We start from the raw sequence: 8,036 nt of genomic DNA, 5'->3' as shown, positions 1-8,036 counted from the left end.
ATGCCCATAATGAATATCTTTAATTGTTGACACTTGATATAAAACAAGGGCATTTATGATATTTCCCCAGCCCTTGTTTATTTTGTTGCATTTGAGAGTGACGTTGCTGCTCTTAAGACCGTATGCATCTCCTTGATCCTTCTAGAACCCCCTCTTTGTACACTTCCTCATTTCTCTACCCAAACGGCACCATTTCACCTCTTGCTCGCTGGCTGCACCGCTAGAGCCACCACATTTCTTCTTCGTCGGTCATGTTCCAACAAGGTTGTTCCACTCCTTCATTTTTTTCTTTCTCTTCCTCAATCTTCTCCTCTCTTTTTCGTTTTTTTCCTCTTATCTTTCTCTTTCTTCCTTCATTTCACTTTTTAGTTGGACATTTTCTTGAACAGTTTTCGTTCAAGCTTTAAATTTTGTTTGTTTTGATTTTTTTAGTGGAGATAGGAAAACATAGGATGTACCGGTTCTTAAGGATTATTCGATTTGCATTCCTTGTAGGTAGTTTTGGATGCTTATTGGACCCAATGGGTGTGGAAAATCTACCCTCTTGAAGGTATTTTACACGATTTTGGTCATCTTTTTGCTGTTTTTTTTAAGTGTTTTTTTTATGTTCACTATTAGTTTTATTTTGTATTCAAATTGCATCACTTTTTTGCTGTGTTTTTTGCTGTTTTTTTAAATGTTCATTGTTAGAAATGTTAGTTTCATTATTTGTGGGCCTTGTATTTAGGGCTCCATAATGTAGGTAGGATACCCTAAAAATGTAGGATTTTTCAGCCCTTGTATTTTAGGGCATATAGACTAGTTTTTGTATTAGGGCTTCTCCCAATTCAATTAAATTTATTTTTCAACACACACATCGAATATTCACTTAATGCATGTGAAATTACAAAATTACCCCTAATACAAAAACTAGTCTAGGTGCCCTAAAATACAAGGGCTGAAAAATCCTACATTTCTAGGGTACCCTACCTACATTATGGAGTCTTAAATACAAGGCCCAAAAATAATGAAATCTTAATCTAATATGTATAAGGATAAGTGGGTTCATAGTTAGCCCATTGGCCCAAAATTTATCCTAAGGCTCATGAATATCCTAGGGTCTTCTCTTGCATCTCTGGCCCAATCTTTTTGGAGTCTTCTATCCAATGCCCTTGGGGGGGGGGAGGGGTAGGATTGCATCATTTTGGAATGACTTAGTCAAAAGAGGCAACATTGCTTGAAGCAGAGAAGATTTCATGTGGTAAATCTGAAGTGGATTTCATTGTCTCTTTTATTTTTATGGTAAACCCGATTTGATATGGTAAGTTCATTCCTTTTTGTCATCTTTACGGTTTTATTTGTGAATGTTTCCTTGCACTTTGACATTTTAGAAGAAGAGTTTGTTCTATTTTTTTAGTGTTCTATTTTTATTTATTTTTTTAGATTTTGCATTCTTTTATTCTCACTTTGGGTATTGTTAGGCTTTCAGATTCCAACAAGGATAGGATTCTGGCTTCAATATTCACAAAATTGATTCTTGCTCAATTTTTCCAGCTGCAGATCTGCATTTTTTTATTCTCACTTTTGCCTATTCTTCACTTTTGTAAAATGAGTAGGTTGGTTAAGGGAATGATGGATTTTGATTTTTAGAATCATAATTTAGATTAGTATATGCTGGGGGGGTAAGGATGTAATGAATGGAAAGTATAATAAATGGTATATAAATTGTTTTTTTTTTTAATTCTGAACAGGATAGGTGAGTAGTAGTATAGAGCATGTATCGCTTTATAGGACTAGATGTTGATGCATATCTACATCCTTTAAATATATTTTTTTTCATTCCTAGCGATATTCATTATATTGTGGGCACCATTTTGAGAAATTGTCATTTTTTATCCTTGCATTTTCATATGGTAAGTTCATTCCTTTTTGTCATTTTTACGATTTTATCTTTGATGTTATTTTATCTAATTGTGAATGTTTCCTTGCACTTTCTCCTGAGGATAAGCTGTTTACAACCTCTGTGACATCCTAGAATTTCTACCCAGAATTTTGTAAGTGTTACATCTAAATAATTATATATATATATATATATATATATTGGGGGAAACATATATTCTTGGTAGAAGTATGTACATTGGGGGAAAGATACGCGGGTTGGACTAATTACCGAAGGGTAATCCATAACTGGACAGTTATAGAGTAATTCGCAATTAATTAGTCTAAAAATTATCGTTTTGCGTGCAACTTAAAATTTAACAAAACCTACCTCTGAACCACGCTCAGGGTCTCATTTCTGAGCGTTTTGATATATATATATATATATATTGCCTACTTTCGAAAACGGGCCCCGACGGGTGCAGAGAAACTCGAGGAACTAGAACCAGAGAGGTGGCACACAAACCGAGGTAGGATTTCAGCATCCAAAAAGGTTCAATTTTTCTTCCTTATGGCTGAGCATGATGTCAAATCAAAGGAAAAAGGTGGGCCCTTTTGCTCCACTTAAAAGAGGACATGTGGCAAGTGCTTTTAAAAAAAAAAGGAAAAGAAAATATTTTTTTTAAAACAGCCCAAATCTTCTCTCTCTTCATTCAAAAAATTTCAGAAGCTTCTTCCTCTCTTCCACGTTGCTTTTTCTCTTCTTCTTCTCCATTGAAGCTCCAAAATTCCTCTTCCTTTCTACCCCAAATTGCAAGGAGAAGCCATTTTCGGAGTATTGGAACACACCTCTACTTCGTGGGGCTTCAAATTTCAGGTATGGGTGGACTTCTTCTCACATGAAATTCGTGGGTGTTGGGTTTTTGGGAGCTATGATGGGTAGTTCTACTAGGTTATTGCCTTAGGGTAGTTATTTGTGAAAGAATTTGTTGAAATCATGCTAAACTTGACATGTTTGATGTGAACAAAATTACCCATGCTGATTTAGGGTTTTATGATGATGCTTTGTGATATATGTATGCTGAAAATGTTGATGGAAAACTGGTAGAGATGATGGGGAGAGTTAACCTAGGGTTAAATGTGAGAATGGTAGTGTTGTGAGTGGAAAAGTGGGAGATTTTGAGGGTTAGAAAAGCCAAATTCGGGGTTAGTGGAAATTGGAGTCTAAAGTGAGTTGATTCTAGTTTAGAATGTCAATTTGGACGTGTAGGAAAGCTTGGGCAGAGCAAATGAGAAAAATGAGTGACAAATGTGAAGGAAAATAGCCATTTCTAGGGTAAATTGGGTGTTGAGAGGTCAAATTTTGAATAGGTGGAGTTTTCACCTTAAAATCAGTTTGAGCAAGTCTAAATCAATGTTATAGACTTGATTGAGATGAGAGTTTACCCCAAAATTACCCAATTCTCATTTTAACCTTTCAAACCATGAAAATTTATTAAATTGATGGGTTTTGGATACCTAGATTTTGATTTACCTTGATCTGAAGCTTGTTTTTGGTTTAAATATGATTTATACATGATTTAGGACTTGTAGGATCCAATTTGAGTAAAATTGGATGGGGGAAAGTTGGATTTCGAAATCTGCCAAATTGTGCAGCAAAAGCTGTCAAATTGTGCAGCAAACTTGACCAAATGTGCAAAAAAATGGTTGTGCAGCACTAGTCACGGGAAAGGTAGTACATATCATGTTCCAGGCCTTTTCTAGCAGATCCCAACGGTCAAAATGTAGATTTATGTACTAGGAATCTCCAATAAAATTTTCAAGTTGATCCAATGGTTAACGAATCAGAACAAAGAGAATTTTATTGGGGTATATGAGTATGGAAAGCTGTGGAATTTGAATGAGTTTTGGGCAGAGTTTTTCTGCCTCTACTCTGTTTTCTTGGTTTAGGGTAGTTTCATGATAAATGAAATCGAATTGTTTGGATATTGTGGAAGCTTGGAAGGGTTGATGGGGACCCGATGGTGAGAGGAACGAGGATAAGGGCTACGTGGGAGTGCGTGAGCTCAAGTTAAAGGTAGGCAACTGGGGATGGTATGCTTGTGCCTGACTTGTGGAAAATGGGAGAGTTGATTTGCGCCATCGCCTGATCGCCACCTAGTACCACATATGACGGGTGCCCTATAATCCAATAAGCTTGATGCAAGAAAGTGTGGAAGAGTTAGTCTTCCTACTTTTATTTGTTGACCACAAAGTGGTACCTGGAGATATGTCGTGGGGGTCAGGAGACCTTGGGGACGTCAGGTGGGGTGCTATTGCCCAAAACCAAGCTTGACTAATCCCAACCCAACCCGGGCATAGTCAGTCAGTGAGAACCTGTGACATACCTAAACAGGCGAGCTCCAGGCAGTCAACCAATAAAAGAACAAAGTCCACGAAGCAAGGAGGCTTGTGTGGCGGCTGGCCAGCTATGTATCTTGGGTGGTATATGGAAATTAGCCTCTGGTAATCGATTACCATTCGTGGGTAATCGATTACAGGGCTTAAAAATGGAGACAGGATGTTAAATGGCCTCTTGTAATCGATTACCAATGGTGTGTAATCGATTACACAGGGTGATAGGGCACTGGTAATCGATTACCAGTTGGGTGTAATCGATTACATAGTGCTACCTGCCACGGGTAATCGATTACCATGTAGGTGTAATCAATTACACAATGTAATTTGTAGATTCCAATGTGCAAAGGCTAAGTAATTCGTTTTTGGGCACTGGTAATCGATTACATACTTTGGTAATCGATTACCAGAGAGGAAATCCCTAGAAAAAGATATTTTGACTATGCGTAGCCGTTATGGGACGCATTGTATTGTTACCTATAGTTAGATTTCTTGTGAAAGAGTCTACCCTCTTTCTTTTATCTCTTGTAGATCGCGATGGCAGCGCAGTTGATCCATGATCGCATGGTGATGGAGTGCCTAGAGGGTGTTTGGGAGACCCTTGAAGGCAATGAGAGGTGCTGATTCCGTGGCACGATTTGACTCACTGTAACTTCATTAGTACATCCGGAGGAACCCGCACACACAATTCAGCAGCCTATGGAGTGGATACTACCTACACCTACTCCATATCGACTAGTTGAGCCGGTCCAAGTGATAGAGGTGTCATCCTCTGAAGAAGATCTTGAAGAGGACCCAGAGGAGTTACCTCCTGAACCTACTGTGGATGCCCTTGACTTCCCAGAGGATGATGAGGGCCCAATCCTTGATGTTGATTCTCCAGAGGATGTTATGTCAGCATCTGAGGCAGACTCTACAAAGGAGAGCGGCCCTGGAGGGACAACAAATAGTGAAGACTATTCATCATAGCGGACGACTCCTTAGACTAGGCGTACATACTTTTTGTGGGTGGGTGTATCTAGTTTAGACTGCTAGGTTTACTCTTTTGATTTTTGGGTGGGTAGACCTATTGTATAGAAATTTTGATGATTATATATATTGTGGCTAAAGCCACCACAATTGTTACCTTTGCTCTGGATGTCACTATGTTATTTTGCAAACTCCCATATTTTGGACAGTTTTAGATGATAAATATAATTATGTTTAATCTTGTTATTTGAAAAGGAAATATTAACAAACTTTATTTGAAAAGAGTTTACCGACCACATCTTATTATTTTCACGTGACGACCTAAAATGATGGCTGGTATATTTTCATTCGAAAGAGTAAACTAGTTTAAAGGTTATGAGTGATCAGAAAGAAATGAATCCGAATAGAGTTGTGAACTGGCCATTCAGGACTCTATAGTGATAATTTTCCTTTTGAATTTAATTACCGTGAAATGAATAACAGTGTGAAAAAAAAGAGAGAGAAAATAAGAAAAAAAAATTCCCATGGTTTCTGCTATTTAATTTATTACTATTAAACCAGTCATTATGTAGGGACGCCACAACCTCTAAATAATAACTTTTTCATTCCTGGTGATATTCATTATATTGTGGACACCATTTTGATAAATTGTCCTTCTTTATCCTTGCAGGAGATGATATTCATTATATTGTGGTAAACAACCTTTGCTAAGTTGATTCTAACTTACTAATTGCTATGTGATTTTAATTTTTAGAGTTATTTGCTGCAAGCTAGGGGATTTATTAGGGAACAATTAAACATGAACATGTCATTTGAACTTTATGCTTAGAATTGAAATATCTTGATTGTTTTCTCAATAGAAGCATGATCTGAAATGTGATTTTTATTTTAACTTTATGATTGAAGCATGATTTGCCACCATCTTATAAAAAGAATTATAAGTCTGTCATAGCAATGAAATGAACACTAAAATTTGATTATACTACAAATTACATATAATCTTATAGTAAAATTATTTACTTTGTGAGGTTACTTTTCTTCATTCCTATCTTTAAACACGAGTAACCAACATGTTGATTGGAAATGGATAGAAATGCAATTATTTTTAAACAAAATACATTACTTTTGATTTAAAATCTGTCAAATTCCTATACATACCCAAGTACTTTTCCCTTACTCTTTGGTTCCTTTCTTTTCATCCATTTTTCTCCCTCCCTTTTTATGAGAAATTTTTTTATGTTTAAGCATTTTGCCAGAGTTTGTAGTTTAATATTTATTACACGTGACTTGAACAGGACCGTTGCACTTCCCAATGATTGTTGGGCAATTACATGAGTACATTATCGAGACCAACAAAGAGGCTTGAGGCTTCTCAAAAACCCATCCAATAATAATTGACATTGCAACAAGCAATTTGGAGACACAAAAGGATTCTGACTACACCTTCCTTCCTCTATTTATTAGACGTGACTTGACCAGGGCTGTTGCACTTCCCAATAACTGCTGGGCAGTTACATTGAGTACATTATCGAGACCAACGAAGAGGCTTGAGGCTTCTAAAAAATCCATCCAATCATAATAGACATTGGAACAAGCAATTTGGAGACACAAAAGGATTCTGACTACACATTCCTTCCTCTCGGGCTCTGTGGAAACCCAAAATAGAGATTTTGACCATTAACTTATCATGCCGAACAAAGCCACTCAAACATTATCAAGATGAGTACTTAGTCATCAACTGCTTCGAATGTTGTAAGTTTGTAACATTTCTATTGTTTATTCTTTTGTCTTATTACCGCCTTCATGTTGTTCATTTTGTTATGGTTTTGATAGTTGAATTCTTTGTCCTTAAATTGTTCACTAAATCGTAATGAAATTGGCAGTGGAACCACTGTCATCAGCCCATATGTTCCTCTCATCAGCAACATAATTTTTTTTCTAACAAAAAGGATATTATGAAGCATGTTTTCATTGCACTGTACTCAATTGTTTTTGTTGGTTATTTTGTTGCTTATTTTTGTCATAATTTAAGGCATTCTAATAATTTATTTTGTCATAAAATAAGGCATTCTAATAATTTATGTGTGGTCCCCGTAACACACCCCTGTTTGTTTCCCATCCACAACCTTCTCCCTTCACCATGTTGCCTTTCCAACTTCCCCACTGTCATACCCTAATTTCGTCCAGGGACCATCCGTTGTTGGGATGCGACCCTCGTTTGACCACTTTGAGGTATTTGGCACCCATTGTTAGGCAATTTGTGAAGTTCCGAGACATGCCGGAAGCCAAAAGAAAAGCGTCGTAGCACAATCCGTGAAGTTTCGTGACATGCCGAAAATTAAAAGGAAGTGTTAGTGCGCGATCTGTAAAGTTCCGTAATGTTCCGGAAGGCAAAAAAGGGATGATTACGTAATCCGTAAGGTTCCGCAACATTACAGAAAGAAAACAAGTATCGTTACGAAATTCGTAAGTTTCCGTAACTTTACGAAAAAAGAATCACCAAAAAAGGGCAGAGGGTGTATTTAGTAAAAATGGGGGTTCAAATTTGTAAGTTTCCGTAACTACGTAGGTCTGATTTTCTCATCACAATTGAGGAATACGTAGGAGCAAAGGGAAACGCCCTTGTCGACCACAAAAAGATAAAAACATAAAAAGACATAAAAAAGGACATAAGAACGTAAAAAGGGAAAAAATATAAATTGAAGTCATATTTGCACATTTGATTAAAGGTTGCCGTCTCTTGTGACGGACGCGTGGGGTGCTAATACCTTTCCCGTGCGTAAATATAAGTCCCGAACCTTTCACTTAGGGTT

The sequence above is a fragment of the Glycine soja genome, chromosome 1 (genome assembly GCF_004193775.1).
Source record: "Glycine soja cultivar W05 chromosome 1, ASM419377v2, whole genome shotgun sequence".
Lineage (NCBI taxonomy): Eukaryota > Viridiplantae > Streptophyta > Magnoliopsida > Fabales > Fabaceae > Glycine > Glycine soja.
Note: the sequence above shows the minus strand (reverse complement) of the source record.